Raw genomic sequence first — 15,327 nt, 5'->3', positions numbered from 1 at the left:
CCATGGATGACTTGACTAATTAATAGATCCACTTTGTCCAGCTTGCCTCTCCACTTTCCTTTCTGTTCCCATTTACTCTACGGTCTTTCGAACTTCCCCCTCTCCAATTTTATGAATCCACCAAGCCAAACTCCAGAACTGGATTCAGGATTCATATTTCTCTAACATTTGAATATGAAATGCGGAAGCTGGGATTTACTTTAAATATCCAGGTACTGGAAAAGCTATGAAAAACCTTTCTGTAAAGAAAATAAACTCCGACACTTTGATTCAATAAACTGAAATTCTATATTAAAATGCAAATAAATGACATTTGTCTAGCGTGGTCCTTAAAAAGATATGACAGAGAAGACAAAACACTTCAGGTATAACCTACGATGAAGAACATCATGATAGAGTGATGAAGCTCCACAGCACCGTCCAGATGTGTGAAACTCTGCCTAATTAATATTTGATGAGAAATATATTTGATAACAGGATAGACTTACAGTAATTGAACTACGATTGATCTATAAACACACTACTAACAAAAACCATTCTCGCATGATCTTTGCCTGCTTAAGTAAATTATCTCTAAAGAAGCAAGTAGTACACAGACCTAAGCAAAATGTTAACCTGTAAATTGCCTGTCTGCATCTGCTCTCCTTGAGCGTTAAATTTTGTCATAACTCAGATGATAAATCATAATATAAAATAATATTTAACTGGAAGTCCAGGGATTCTGCTACCCAGAGTTTAATTCAAAAGACCACAAATTTCTGTTCTGATTGATTTTAAATACCTGTCTGAGTACTTTTTTCCTGGTAGTGTACTGGTGGACTAAAAACCAAAAATAAGCCTCTTAACTGGATGGTCATTCGCATGCACTAAAAACACATTTAAACCTTTTCTGCTTCCTGAGATGATCAGAAAAAGAAATTCAGATGAACTCTGCATTTTGGAACAAGCACCTCCATACAAAGCTCCCTCTCTTTTTTAGGGTAATAGAAGTTGGTGCATTTTTTCCATCATTGTTGGAGCTAAAATACATTATTAAAACCTATAGTTCAGCTACAGTGTCGTAAATCACCACTGCTATCCAGGTTCTACATTTTAATTTCACTTCAATCAGAATCAATTATTCCGCTTGCCATCCCTGGCCTTTCTCACTCAGCACCGGGGAAGGAACATCTGCTGGTGACACCGCCACTGTGGGCTCCACCGGCTGTCCCCAGCACACTGCCATCAGCTGCTGCTGCAGGGAAATCATCTGCTTCCACCACATCCAGGGAGCCATCCTCGTTCTGCTCGTCCTTCCTACAGGAAAGCTGCATGCAGAAACGAAAATCCTGAGCAGGACAAACACTTGCTGGCGACACGTGTGGGGATCACCCACACGAGCTGGGGGCCAGCTCCGCAACCGGGATGCATGGCCATCCCCAAGCCGAGGCGCGCCGGCGCTTAGCCTAGCTGTGAACTTTCGTCATGTGCAGGTTCGGAGGTAGCACACATGGGAACAGACACAAGCCTAACCACAGGCTTATGTGCAGTGACACCAGTGTCATTTACATGTCACATATGCTTAGAAATCTCTCTTGGCAATTGAGAGCGATGAAATCCTGTTGTACAAGGTGTATCACGTACGACAACTGAAATTACAAGCAACATTGCCAAGCCATGCTTTGAAAAGCTTCTGTAATTTCTGATTGACAGATTTTTACAGAAAAGACATGCGTTATTCTTACAATATGAACATGCAGGGTAGAAAACAAAGCCCTCATATTTCCAAACAGTCCAGGCCATGGTTTAACAAGCTAAATAGGTGTTGGTTACAGGGCACAGGCAATCCTAACTTGTGTTGGTTTGCTGCCCACGCTTAGCTGAGTCATCCCAGTGGCTCTGCATGAGTAAATGCTTACCAACAGGAGCACTGCAATGAATTCCTCCCCAGTTCAGGGCTTAAATTCAACTTATTCTGAAACCAACAACTACAACAGCGTGGGAGAAAACAGGATGCCCACCCCTCTGCCTTTCATATAGCAGAAGAGATAAAGGAGGAAACGAAGGTATGATGAAATGATGCATGTTTCTCATTAAGAAAAGTGACAACAGCAACAGACTTTAAAAAAGTCTATCAGAAACAAGGCAGAGCCTTGACCCAGGTAAAATCTAGCTAGTTCTGAAGATGAAGACTCTTCTCAGCAGCAGGTTATGGGCAGGGTATTCTCCTAACTACACCCTAGTCGCTTTGGGGCAAGGGCCTGGGTGTCATCCATCTGCTCAGTGCCAAGCTCCTAGGGCATCCTGATGTCCGACATACTTTTATGTTTCATGCTCTTGTGTAACCAGGGGTAACTTACCATGCTAAGCAGGGTAAATTTCTGTGGATAGAGGGTCTGGCTGATATTGCTTTGGAGAGCCAAGTTTGATCATGTAGAGTATATTCAGAAGTCCTTTATTGGTTGCTTCCATGTCAGGTAGAGATGTTAGCAGCTCCTCCCCATGTCTTGCTGCTCGTCATTACCTGTCTGGCAGCGGTTATCACCCGACACTACCTGCAGCTCCAGCTGCTCACCTAATCACTCCAAACTTGTTTCAGGTAAAGTCTGCCTTAGCAGACACCTCTTATTTAAGCTGATGAAGATACCAGGCTTATTTTGCAAGAACTATGTTAGGGCAACAGTGGCAGCAGTTCTGTCAGAGTGATCCTGATGTGCAGCTTGATGTGAACCAGGGGCAATAAGCTTTTTGGCAGACAGAACCCCCATCAGACACCAATGCATGAACATAGCCTTAGAGCTTGCTCAGACATCTCTGAAGAATTAATGACACTGTCCAAAAATCACCCTGGTAGGATTGAGCACACAGGAAATCTGTAATAAGTTAAAACAATAGCAGCAAAGTCCTTGTTCCAAAAAGGAACAATATCGAGCATTATAACAATGACTTTAAAATAGATGCATTAAATGCAAACTCCTGCATTTAAGAACTCCTGCAATAAATTGATGTCTTATCCCCAGTACTCTAAAATTATGAACGGCTTATGCTATCTACACCACAGAAATGACACACCGGGTCACGTAGAAGTGAAGGAACTTCCAGGAGACAACAACGGGCCATTTTCTGCTGTTGTTGGCTTGGGCTGGCAGAGCACAGATAAAAGTTCAGGCTGCTCAATAGCCCAGAACTCACTTAAAGAGCCAATTGAAGCCATGGCAGAAACATCATCACCTTCTGTGAATGCACCAGCTTGATTTGGAGTTGATTTCTCTTCCTTTCAAATAAAATAGCTTGTGAATTGATTAGAGGTAATAGAATTATTGGATGTTAGCAAGGAAGGGGATTTAAGGAAGATGTAATGACACCATCAAAGCTTTGTTGGGTTGCTTTTATTAGCCTGAATCAGCTTAGAGTAGTCCTGACACTAAGAGGTTAGAGGAAGTCTGTTACAGGCTTGCCTATGGGATGAACGCATAACAAAATCCTTTCATAAGGGGAAAAAAAAAAACGGAAAAAAAATCCCAGAGACACACACCAAAAAAAGAACGACAAGTACAGTACTTTAACAGGGAAAATTTCCTCAGAAAGGAAGCAAGCAATGAGGCTAGAAGAGGAATAAATGGTGTAGAAATGACAATCGCTCTTCAGTCAGGGCCCATGACTGCACTCACTGCTGATAAGATCCAGCATGTGTCAGTTGTCAAGTGTCTCTTGTCACACTTCAATGTGAACTTTACAGCGAAAGGGGGACAAGAGGCAGTGAAGGGGAAAATGGCACGGCTCAGAAGGACTTGTGCACTCAGTGTGAAGCCATTTCAATTTTATATTCTAAAGGACTTTGTAGGTGATCCCATGAATGCAATTATTCTCACCTAATAAAAGCAACATATGCTAAGACAATTAAAAGATTTTATTATACATCTATTCATTGTATTTAGTTTTAGACAGCAGATAAACCTAATTTGAAGCAAGATGTTTGCAAGGCAGGAAGCAGAAATAATCGTGGTCTGTGTCTATAAGAATGTTAGCGATTCAGTATATTCAGTATATATATTTATAAAACCTTCCTCTACTAATGACAATTTCACCCAGCAAATGAACAACCTAGTTACAAAGCTCTCAGTGAAACAGCATAACTTTTGATTTACAGTGTCCAGTTTTGGCGAGTATACATTTAAGTGACTTTATTACTTGTTGGGAATGTCTTTTTGCAGACATATTTCTATTCTGACATAAAACTCTCACACTCCCCCTCCACCAAGACATAAAGGCTACCCCATCACAAATTAACTCCTCCACCTTGAGTAGAGGTATACTATTGCCCTGGTGGTCAACAAGCTGAGCTTCTCTAGACTTGCATTATTGAAAACAAGCTTATCAGCTCCAGAAAACAAGCTGGTCTGATCTGCAGCTTGTAAAGTAAAGAAGATTTTGTGCTGTCAGACCAAAGCGGGGCTTAGGGCTGCTTCAGAACAAACTTAGCACCAGTGAGAGCACACACAACTGCAAAGGAAACACTTCTGGGTAGAGGATAAGCTCATGGGTGAAGTTTCCTAGCAGACCTGGAGTGGAAGCTCTGGCGCAGCAGTGTGGAAGTGAGAAAGTCGTGGGTAATTATGGCAAGATTTGCATATGACCGCAGTGACTCCCCTTGGTGAGGCAACTGAAGGGTAAAAAGGGACTCTGCTGCTGAGAGCCTACCGGAATTAAGCAGAAATCTAACACTTCATGCATGACAAATATTATTATTGTGTTACCTAAAAATCTCATATACACAGCAAACAGCAGTTGTGGATGGGTTCAATTCAGACCAGCCCCACACGGCCAGGAGTACCAAAGGCAGATACTGCATGTGAAAAAAACCACTGAGGATGTCCCTCCTTTTTTTTCTCTTGCTAAATGAGCAATGTTAGAAGACAGTCCCTCTATGATGCCCTACCTGAAACCACAGTCATGGAATGAAGATAAACTGCAGATAAATTCCACATGCACAAAACAAATTGTCATTCCTTTTAACAACCTTAAAACAAGGGAAACAGAGTCAAAGTGACCAGCTGCAATCTGGTTAGCAGCAACGACAGCCTCAGAGTGGGGCTAACAACTTTCACAGCTGGTAGTTAGCTCTCTAAATTAATGGGAGAAATACTGTGAAAATCCATTAACAGAAAATAAAAAGGAAGAGAAAAGGGCCTAGGGAACAGGAAGGTAAAAAAGAGATTAAAATGTGCATTTCTTTGGTCTCCTACAGTGTGCTGAGTTAGGTACAAGTTTGATTTATATGGTGAAGCCCATCACCAGAGCATTGAGATGTTCTGTTTCTCCATTTGTGCTGGAGTAGAATGAAACATTTATTCTGGGATGGCAGAAAAGAAGCAGATCTGAGGAGCCTGCTGCACCTTGTGGGGAATAAGCCAGCTCCTAGCACCTCTTCCACAAATTCTGGACTCAGAAACTGCTCATAGCATGCCTCGCAGTGGCAACTGCAATGACACGAGTGAGTATTCTGGCATGAAATTAAGCAGGACCCACTTGAATCTGTCCCACAAAGTCTGTTCTTTGTTAAAGCTACTTTCTTTTCCTTTGGGTGAGGGTAGAAAATGAAGTATCAGTATCAGTCACCTACAGCAGGTACTCCAACGTGGGTACTGATATTGATACAAGCTACTGTAACTGAGACTTGCTATTGAAGAGAAAAAGGGATTGAGATGAACAATTCTTAAGTCCTTAAAATAATTCCTCCTCACTAATGGAGCCACAGTGTGACTTAATTATACAGCATCACACATACGAATCCACCACAGGACTTTTCTCTGAGCTGGTTACCGTTCACACACGGAGATAATAGTAAGCTCAGTTTTACATCACGCAAGTCGGTTCTTTCAACTTGCCTTCAGCAAGAATGAGAAACGATAAAACACAGAGTCAGGAGAGCGCCCTGTCTTGGGGAGTATCAGATGAAAGTTTCATCCTGAGAAAAGTATCATAACTGCTGAGCGCAGGCTTATAAATACTATTTGACTAATGATTTAGAACAGCGAAGCAAATGGAAAGTGTACCTAAACCTGACAATCATCAGCTATTTTCCCAACGGTACTTGAGTACCTATGAAGAGAAAATATCACCAAAGATCTGGCTAGCATGAACCATGACTCATTAATAATACAGATATTTATCAGCATCCTGTCATAGATGCTCTCAAAAAATAACTGTGAATCCCGTGTAGCATAGATCCTTTGCCTGGCTGCTAGTATTGAAAAGTTTATCCTATTTAAACTTTGGGCTATGATACAACACAGGAACTCACTGTTCTACCTTCCTGTCCCACAGAGCAACTCCAGGGGACCACGCTAAATGAAGGCCCCCTTTCTTTACTCCAAGGACCTTTAAAGAATACCAAAAACCAGATTTCCTTCAAAGGTTGTAAAGACTTATTTTTGGAAGCATCTTGAGTGTACACATTGAACTTTATTTTTTTTATTTTATTTTCTTGGTGCTCGCAGACTTTTTTTTCCCCTCTTTTATTAAAGCCACAGTCCTCTACCCTCCTCCCTTGCGCAAAGGATTCCTCTATTAAAACCTGCATCATTATTCCCTCATTTCCCCCTGCTCCCCATCAGTTCACAGGCCTCTACCTTTCCTTTAAAAGTAAAAATGTGCACAACGGCAGAAAAGCTTGATGCAGAGCATACTGAGGACCATACCTTAAAGGAAGCAAAAAAACTCTGTGCAAACTGACTTTACACTGTGAGTGTGTGATAAAAAAGCAGAGTCTGGTATTAATATTCCGCCTAGGTCTTTGTTTGAATATACAGATTTGGAAAGGAAACATATGGATCTCTCATTATTTATATGACCAAAATCTCTTTTTTTACTTGGCACCTCTTCATGGTTATAAAGTGGATATGTGATGTGCAATAACATTTATGAAGAGGTCATACTGCTAGTATTTAAATTTAGTCATATAGCTGTTGTATACAGCATTTTATCCCGTAAGCATCTTACACAGCCGAAATGTATACCACACAGCCCATGAACAAATAAGCAGCTTGGTGCATTATAGTATGCACGGATTATATACAGGCATTCGATTTCCAAATGCTGCATTTATTGCTGGAAAGCATAGGAACATTGCGCAAGGTCACTGTATTTTTGGTATGGCTGTATTATTTGAGTGTGAAGCAACAACTTATAATGTACCACAACCACAAATCTTAAAGTACTTTGTTAATAAATGATCACTGTGTACTAAGGGGGGGAACAGGCAACAACGACAGGCTTTTTGCAGTTTGGTTTGTTCTTTTTATTTTAATTGCCAGGATGCTTTGCAAAAGCTTGATGTTCTGCAGGGCAAAAAATAATAATAATTGAAAAAAAAAATCACCTGATCTTGATGTTGGAAAGGTGCCAAGCCTGTCTGAGGTCCAAATCTATATGTACATAAAAAAGCAGGAAGCAGTCTTAAAAAGAAATGCTAATTAGCTTCCTGGGATTTCAAATTTTAAAAGCTTCTGTGATTGAATTTATTTTAGCAATTCTTTCTTTAAGGAATGTGAAAATTGGCCCTACAGTTGAGTCTTCAAACAAAACAGGATGAAGAAGCAAAATCCCTAGCAATATTGCTTATTGCACTCAATATGATTATAGTCATACATTGAGGACTGATCGATAAAAGAGAATTATACATCAGTATAATGACTATAAAAGTAAAATGACTTCTGGTCAACTTTATCAAAATACTTAGAAAAGATGGAAGAGTATTAGCAATATTAAATACAGAACAACCAGCAGTTTGAATGAGGGGACGGAAATGGACTCTCAGTGGCAAGAGTGCTGTGATTTTTACATTGGATGAAGAATAAATTAAAATCTTCTGCATTATTAACAACAGTGAACACGTCCTTTGGGGCACAGATAGTAATGAAAGCTCACATTTGAATTAAAGCATGGACGCTGCTGAGTAGAGACAAGAAAGGCAGAAAAACATGCGCAACGTTTATGAAGGACAAGGTAAGGCAAACACACTACTAATTTGTGAAAGACTAAATCAGGAGTTCGCAACACCGTTACTTATATCCGTATATTATCAAACCTACAAGACCTGCCTCTGAACAAGTTTGGTTTTAACATTTTTGCATTGTAGAAAACTTTCAGTAACGCATCCAGTAAACCCTCATGTATCCAGACCAGGTGCTTAAAAGTTAGCTATGTGCAGGGAGCCTTGATTAATGCAGGCATCTATGGGTTAATCACTTCTTAATGACACTTCTAGTTCCATCCTGCTCTCCAGGAGAGAAGGTTTTCCATTTCCCTGGAGTCAGCCATCTTGCTAAATGCCAACAGCACCAGCACAAGCGCAGGACAAAAGCACATTTACTGCAGGTCGGTTGTGAAGCTGCTACAATATCAGTTTAACATTCCCCGGAATCGTTCAGCTTCATAGTTTGGTGTACGGGACATCGCGTAAATTAAAATTTCAACTAGCTAAAACTCTTCTGGCTGTTCGGCCAGGCGAGCGGCGCTAGGCAAACTGCCTGACAGTCTCTCACCTCGCCCTTCTTATGAAAATCACGCGTTTTGTCATGCTTATGCAGAAGGGCTGCTTTCAGCTAGGGGCGCAGAAATGCCAATTTTAAACACTTTAATTTTTAATGCAGGTCCTGTTTTATAGAGGTGACAAATGCCAGTTACAATTGTGCATTTTTAGTTTTTGGAGCAGAGCAAAGTCAGTTTGCTTCCTTGAACTTCCAGAGGGCATGAAATAGCCAAGCCACTTAACAGAGAAATGGGTTTAGCCCGACGAGGGTGGACAAGACCCTTTCGAAGTGCATGGTCAGGACCATCACCCGTGTCCGTATTTAGCCCTTCTCTTACCCCGGGATGCATCAAGGGAGTTCAGGGGATCACAGGTGCTTCTGAGCTGCTGAAAGCAAGACAGGACACGGCTAGGAATAACATACACCACCTGTAAATTCACTGAGCTTATTTTAATATAAGTTAATGGGGTCTAGAGTCAACTGAAAGCATGTTTGTGGGGGGTTACAGGAGACTGAGGGCTAAGGGAAATGAAATAGCTGTACCCAATGGAACCGCGTAGGGGTGAGACTTCAGAGCTGTGTCTCAATAGCTCCCACAGAGAATTAGGAGGAATTAAAAGTGCCTTGTTTATTCCACTGAACACTAAAGCCCTGAAGAGAGACCAAATGAATTTCTCCAGTGGGAAAATCTGCCTAAGGGAACAATTTAGCCCTTAAGAAATATAAATTAATAAAAAATTAGTGCCGTCTGATTGTTTTGCCTGATGACAGACAAATACTTTGTGGAGGCTTTAAAAGATGTTGCTGTGCAAATATTAGGAATTTCCAAATTAAATATTTAGACATTAATATTTTTACTAAAATCCTCTGTAGGGAGAATTTTTGAGAATATAATTCAGAGAAATGTTAAAATTAGGGAGATAGGCAGGCTTAGACTGAGAAAACCTTTAGAGAAACGTTGTCTGAGATTACCTTTGCATTTGAAACACTGAATATGACATTTACAGGATATTCCAAAAAATAAGCAACACGTAAGATTAGGCTTCCTGATAAACCTTCCTGTATGAACTGCAATCAGATTCTTAGAATTCACACTATTGTAGTTTATTCTTGATTTCTGACACGTGCATCTTTATTTTAAGGTATCTTTAAACTTGCTTTCACAATAAAGGAGGTCAGGATAGGAATATAGCTTAATATCCGTGTTGTTCTAACATTTGGCTGGTATTTAAAGCTAGTATTTGTTGCCGTGGAGCAGCCTTTTGAAAGATGATCACTGTACCTGAAATGTGGATAGTTATAAAAATGGTATTAATTTGCTTAGACCGGGAGATTTTCACAGGAGAGCAACTAGCAGAAAACATTATGAAAATGTCCAAGAGGACTGGTAATTGAGTTGATTAGTATGACCTTGGTTATGAAGGTAATAGAAGAGTGAATGGTGCTTAGACTGAGTTATAACCCTGCTACCTTGCTCGGAGATGTAGTGAGGTATGTAATTTGTTCAGGGTGAATCCGAGTAGCCTCGCCTCTCCCTGACAGGGTAATACACTCTGACTAGCCGAGCTTGGCCGGCCACTTCTCCTACCCCAACAGAGTAAACAGTGCAGGGTCAGGCGAGGGATGATGAACTGTGTGCTTCCCTCAGTTCAATATGGTAATTTTCTGCTGGCAGACACTTTCTCTTAAAGGTTTCTTTCAGAAATTAGGCAAATTAAAGATAATTTTAAAAAACTGTAAGTATGGAAACTTTCCAGTATCAGAGCAGAGAATCGACATCCCTTTGAATTAAACTCCAGACAAACGTCTCTTGATTTACCTACTCACCCATCCACACCTTGCTTTTTAACCTGTCGTGTTTCAACCCTGCAGTAACTTCAGAAAGGCTTTAAAAACAGTCAAGGTTTGTCTCGCAGAATGGGGGCTTTATTTGTTCAGAGACCGATTCAGCTAAAGACCTGAATGCACAAGTGCTTTGATTGCCTTTCTTTCACTAGATTAACTGCAATTATTTAAAGATATTTTAGGTGGCCTCCCTTTACAGGGAAAAAAGGCACCCAAAACAATTAGACAAATTAGACAATTAGACAAAGAAGGTGAGGAAACACAATTTTAATTGCCATACTTCGTATTCATGCCCCTGCTGGTCACCTGGATGTGACATAAATTATCTATCAGGCACCCACAGAATATGTGCTTTGAGAAAAGAGTAGTCACAGAAAAGAATCCTAAGTTCTGTGAGTAATCTTTAAATACTAAACACCAGAACATCTATTTTTAAAAAATCAAGGAATGGACCAAAAGCAATGCCTTCAAAGTCAGCATAATTTAAATATTATCCCTTTCCTTCCATCCCTGACGAGCTGTCTTGCTACTTTATTGCAAGTTTCACAAACGCATAACTGGCCAAGGTTCCCTAGAAGGAAAATGCCTACATAAAAGATTCAATTAAATTAAAATTGCTCAGTTCAGTCTGTGTGTCCAAAGCAAACTCTGCTTTACTAGGAAACCAGGCACAGATATTCAGCTAAAAATTGCCACACATTAGACTTGTAATTTCAGACCGTATTTCACTACAAAGTACAGATCAGCCCTCTTTTGGTTTCATAACTATCACAATGTCATCATATTCTTTTTCTGAGGAAATCTGAGAGGATGAAAGGAGGCGCTTAGGAAGGAATTTTGCATTTTCTCTTAGAAATTAAAAATCTTTCATTTCTTCTTATTTATTTAAGTACCACAGAGAAATGGGGTTAGAAATGGATTTGGAAAATAATCCAAGACATCTAAAGAAAACTGTAATCTCAATAACGTTCCAAATATAATCATTGCAGGGGCAGGGGAGCAAAGTAAGTTTCTGTGTGTCCATGTGTTTTAGAGAGTTGCAAAAACACGAGGCTCTCGGAAATCAGGTGTAATATATTCGGCTCTCATGTCACAGAGCTAAAATCAAACAATATTTAATTCTACGTATAAACTAATGACCTGATCCTGAATCATGTAGCATGAAGACAGATTACTGTTGACGTGCAGAGTCCCAGTGAAATCCCTGGGATATTGTGCGAGCAGAGCAGTCCGCCTGCGTGCTACACAATGCTCAAAACAGTAATGCTGAAACGGAGTTTGGGATATTAATTCACTGTTACCACATTTAACACCACAGTTTTGATATCTTTCCTCCTGTTGTTTTGAAGGTCAGTGGATCTAGATGAAATTTCCTACCCTCAAAACAATGTGCATGGTATTAAGGTAATAAAGGACTTTCATTTTAAGGTTCTGCTGTTGAAGGTTTATATCTCAAAGTAAAATAAAATCAACTCCAGCCAAGCCTTGAGCTGTCTGTAAAAGTTTGCAAGCTACAAGCAGGACAGATTTACTTGTGTTTCACCAGTATTGAGCTGACACTAATTATCCCACTGTGAACTTTGGATGAAATCCTCGTCCCGCTGAACTGATGGGAGTTTTGCCACTGACTCCAATAGCACCGAGAGTTCACCCTCTGGCTTAGGCTCCCTGCCACAACCTAATACTTTCTGTATAATGAGGCCCATAAAGTTTATCTTGAAAGCCAAAAAATATTAGGTCAACTTGTAATCACTCTTATTTTTCTCTTTTTGGAGGGACAGCTTGTTTTAGTCAACATTGCAGTCTTTCTGCTCGGTACTGCCGATGTAGGCTGCTCAGGCATCCTTAAGGGAGCTCTGCCGGAGCGAGCGTCCTCGGCGCAGCTTCAGCTGGCGTATTTAGTCAGCACTGATGTTAACTTATTAGTATGCACTACCCAAATTCAAAGACTTTCCAAGGAAGTTTGACTGCAGCGGTAGCATTCTGATTTATGAAGCTTGGTTATAATTTTTAAACCACAGCCCTATCCCCAGCCTGACTCGACTGACAATGACATATACCCAACATGTTTGTCAAGCCTCGCAGGCTGACTTCTCATCCCGCGGCAGCTCTTCCCCGGACCGGGACCAGTTACACCCCGCTCCCCTGCAGGTGGGTTAACTGGGCACTTTGACACCTGTCTGTAACTGGCTCCAGCCATAGGTATCGGTGTAAAACTCTGCCCGTAAGAAATTAATTCCAAAAAAACCCAACTCCAGTTTTACAAAACCAGCTCTGCATAACTGCAGCCACTACTTGTGGAGTTAGAGATTTCTAGACGAATCAGGCTTGCAGAAGAAAAAAAAAGAAAACCAGAAATCTAATACCAGACATATGCCTATATATGTGTACTTGCCTGCCCGCACAGATATTTGTTTGCTACTTCTAAATAGGGATGTTAAATACACCAGAACATCAAATTTTCAATAAACCACGTCAGAACATATTTGAACATGTGTACTTCATAGGAGCAAAATGTCAAACAACCAAAACATCCTTCCCATGTGGAGAGAGAACATTCCCCATTACAAACATATAGCAAACGTAACTAGAGGAGGTATAGGCAGTTACGGAGATCTAAGCAACGGAAACATGCCTGTCTGGAGTCCAAAAGAATTACATTAAAGATGCTCACGTGTTATTTTAAGAGTCTGTATCTTGACATCAAGCAGCCAAAGATGCTTTCATGGTCTTTCTTCAAACAAGAAAGCAGAAACACAAGTAGGGATTTTCTTTTATGCTCAGCAAGATAAAAACTGAGTATAAACACAGAAGTATTTATTCTCACAGCAATCCCATGAAATGCACCGTTATTCCCATTTTACAGATGAGGAACTGAGTCACAGAAAGACTATCTGGCTCATGGTTTTAAAGGTGGTTAAAAAAAATAAGCTGAGGATGCTGGGTTCACATCCAGTGTTTCAGCCACAAAACCAGCATTCATCCTTCATACTAAGGTCAACTTTTCATTCAATAACTATGAAGGTGCTGAAGGAATTCAGTAAATCCTTCTTCTGTAAAAGCTGCTAAAAGCTACATGACATTACGATGAAAACTAGTAAACCTGAGCTCTAGTAACATATCCACTCAAGCAGGCTCCAAAGAAAATGTGGAAAATAGGTGTTTCATAGCTGAGGCAAGAAAGAGAGAAATAAAATGTCTTTGCAAATGATTTTGTTTGTGTGAGCAATGTGCTTTTGCTGAAAGACGGGTGTGTGCAAAAAGGGTATATTTTTGGTATGTCAGCTTCAATTACCAGCAATCTAAGAGTGAAAAGCTACAGCCTTCTCCCAACAACCTCCTCCGAAGGAGATGCCCATCAGCCGAAAGCTCTGCTCCCTAGTGTGACCTTTCCTGCTTTATGACTGGCCGTAAGGGCATATGGCCATTTTATTTAAACTTGTTTTGAGAAAACTGCTTGTTAGATGTTGATTTCCAGCAGCCACTGCCCTCCGAAAAGAATATTCACGGCCGGTGTTTCACTTCCAATGCAAACAGGATCAATTTGAACCCCCCTACACTCTGTATCTCTGATTTGTTTTACACATATTCACGGCCATTTACATCATTTTACAGAAAAATGTTTACGAGGGTGGATGCAGATTGTACTGATCGTTGCTGGGTTTATTCCTAACGTGCATGTTAGAGAAGAAGCAGAAAATGGTCCCAGCAGGCAAGCTGGCTCCTGAAAGAGGCAACACAGGAAAAAACTGCAGAGCCTAGAGCCCATTGCACTGCCAGAGAAAGCAGTCTGGGCACAAGTTTCAATGTTACACCTAACTGTTATTATCAGGCAGCTATTAAGAGCACTTTACATCTCCTCGCCGTTTTGTTTTCTCCATTTAAACAAAAATTACAGTCTCTCATTTCACTCGCATGGCTAAAGGGCCCCATAATCCACTGTATCCTTGGCTCTGTCACTGTGCTTGCTGACCCTACAGTGAGCAGGCTCTGACCACCAAATGCGAGCAGAATAAATTATCGCTGACACTCCAATATTTAATTATGCAGCTGTCAGAGCGGCCCTTTCGAAATTCATTTTAATAAAGTGGGAACTTTTTCCTTTCAAGGTTAGAGTCAGGGGAGTCACCTTCTGTGTCAGGCTGAGGTCTCCACCATGAGCTTTGCATTCTTCCCCGAGAAGCCTGTCACTTGGCCTGATAGAAGGACCAGATAACAGCACCGATGTCTATTGGCCTCCCCCGCCCTGCCTGAATGAACATCCTTCATTTAAACCCACAATAATGAGGACCTCAAAGTCAGACAGGCAGCCACAAGGGCAGCTCGTCAGGAAAAAAAAAAAAAAAGGCTTCTTATTATAAAATTCACTTGATGTTATAGCTGCAATCTAAAAGCAATCATGTTCATCTCACCGTTTTAACTGGTTAACCAGAAATATTTAACATGTTAAAAAATGTGAACAGAAACCAAATGTATGAAGCCACAGCAGCCTGTATTTGTCTGCACCGAACTCAGACAGGTAGAGGAATATTGCTTTGTATTTTGCTATGAGCAAAGTATCTAACCAGATCTTTTTGCCAGATTGTACATAATAAAGCTATACAATGAGACTCTTCATAAAGACGTAATGCGTGATACATAACGTACACGTACCACAATGCATACAGTGTATTGATCATGCGTGCTTTCTGAGATACTTGAATGAAAAGCTGCTGTGTGTATACATAGCTATGCTTATACACACGTACACGTATAAACACAGCCTATCAATACGTATGAGAAACAACTCTGTGTAATAAAGTGCTGGTTATAAGGAACCTTTCCTTCATGAAAACAGAGACTATTTTAAAACATGGCCATCTCTCAATTGAATCTTCTTATTTGCAAATCCCTGCTTTCTAAACTTTTGATTTTTTTAGTGTGCAGCTGGGAGGAAAACAGATACAAGTTTACCATGAGCAGCCCAAAA

The 15,327-nt window shown here is 40.6% G+C and overlaps 1 protein-coding gene across 4 annotated transcripts in view; it reads right to left on the bottom strand.

Moving 5' to 3' along the window:
• Positions 1-15,327, bottom strand: part of WWOX (WW domain containing oxidoreductase) — a 537,552-nt gene that overhangs the window by 22,030 nt on the left and 500,195 nt on the right. The gene's annotated exons all lie outside the window — the stretch shown is intronic.

Source organism: Phalacrocorax carbo, chromosome 8 (assembly GCF_963921805.1).
Source record: "Phalacrocorax carbo chromosome 8, bPhaCar2.1, whole genome shotgun sequence".
In the NCBI taxonomy this organism is placed as follows: domain Eukaryota; kingdom Metazoa; phylum Chordata; class Aves; order Suliformes; family Phalacrocoracidae; genus Phalacrocorax; species Phalacrocorax carbo.
This window is presented reverse-complemented; position numbering and strand designations above follow the sequence as displayed.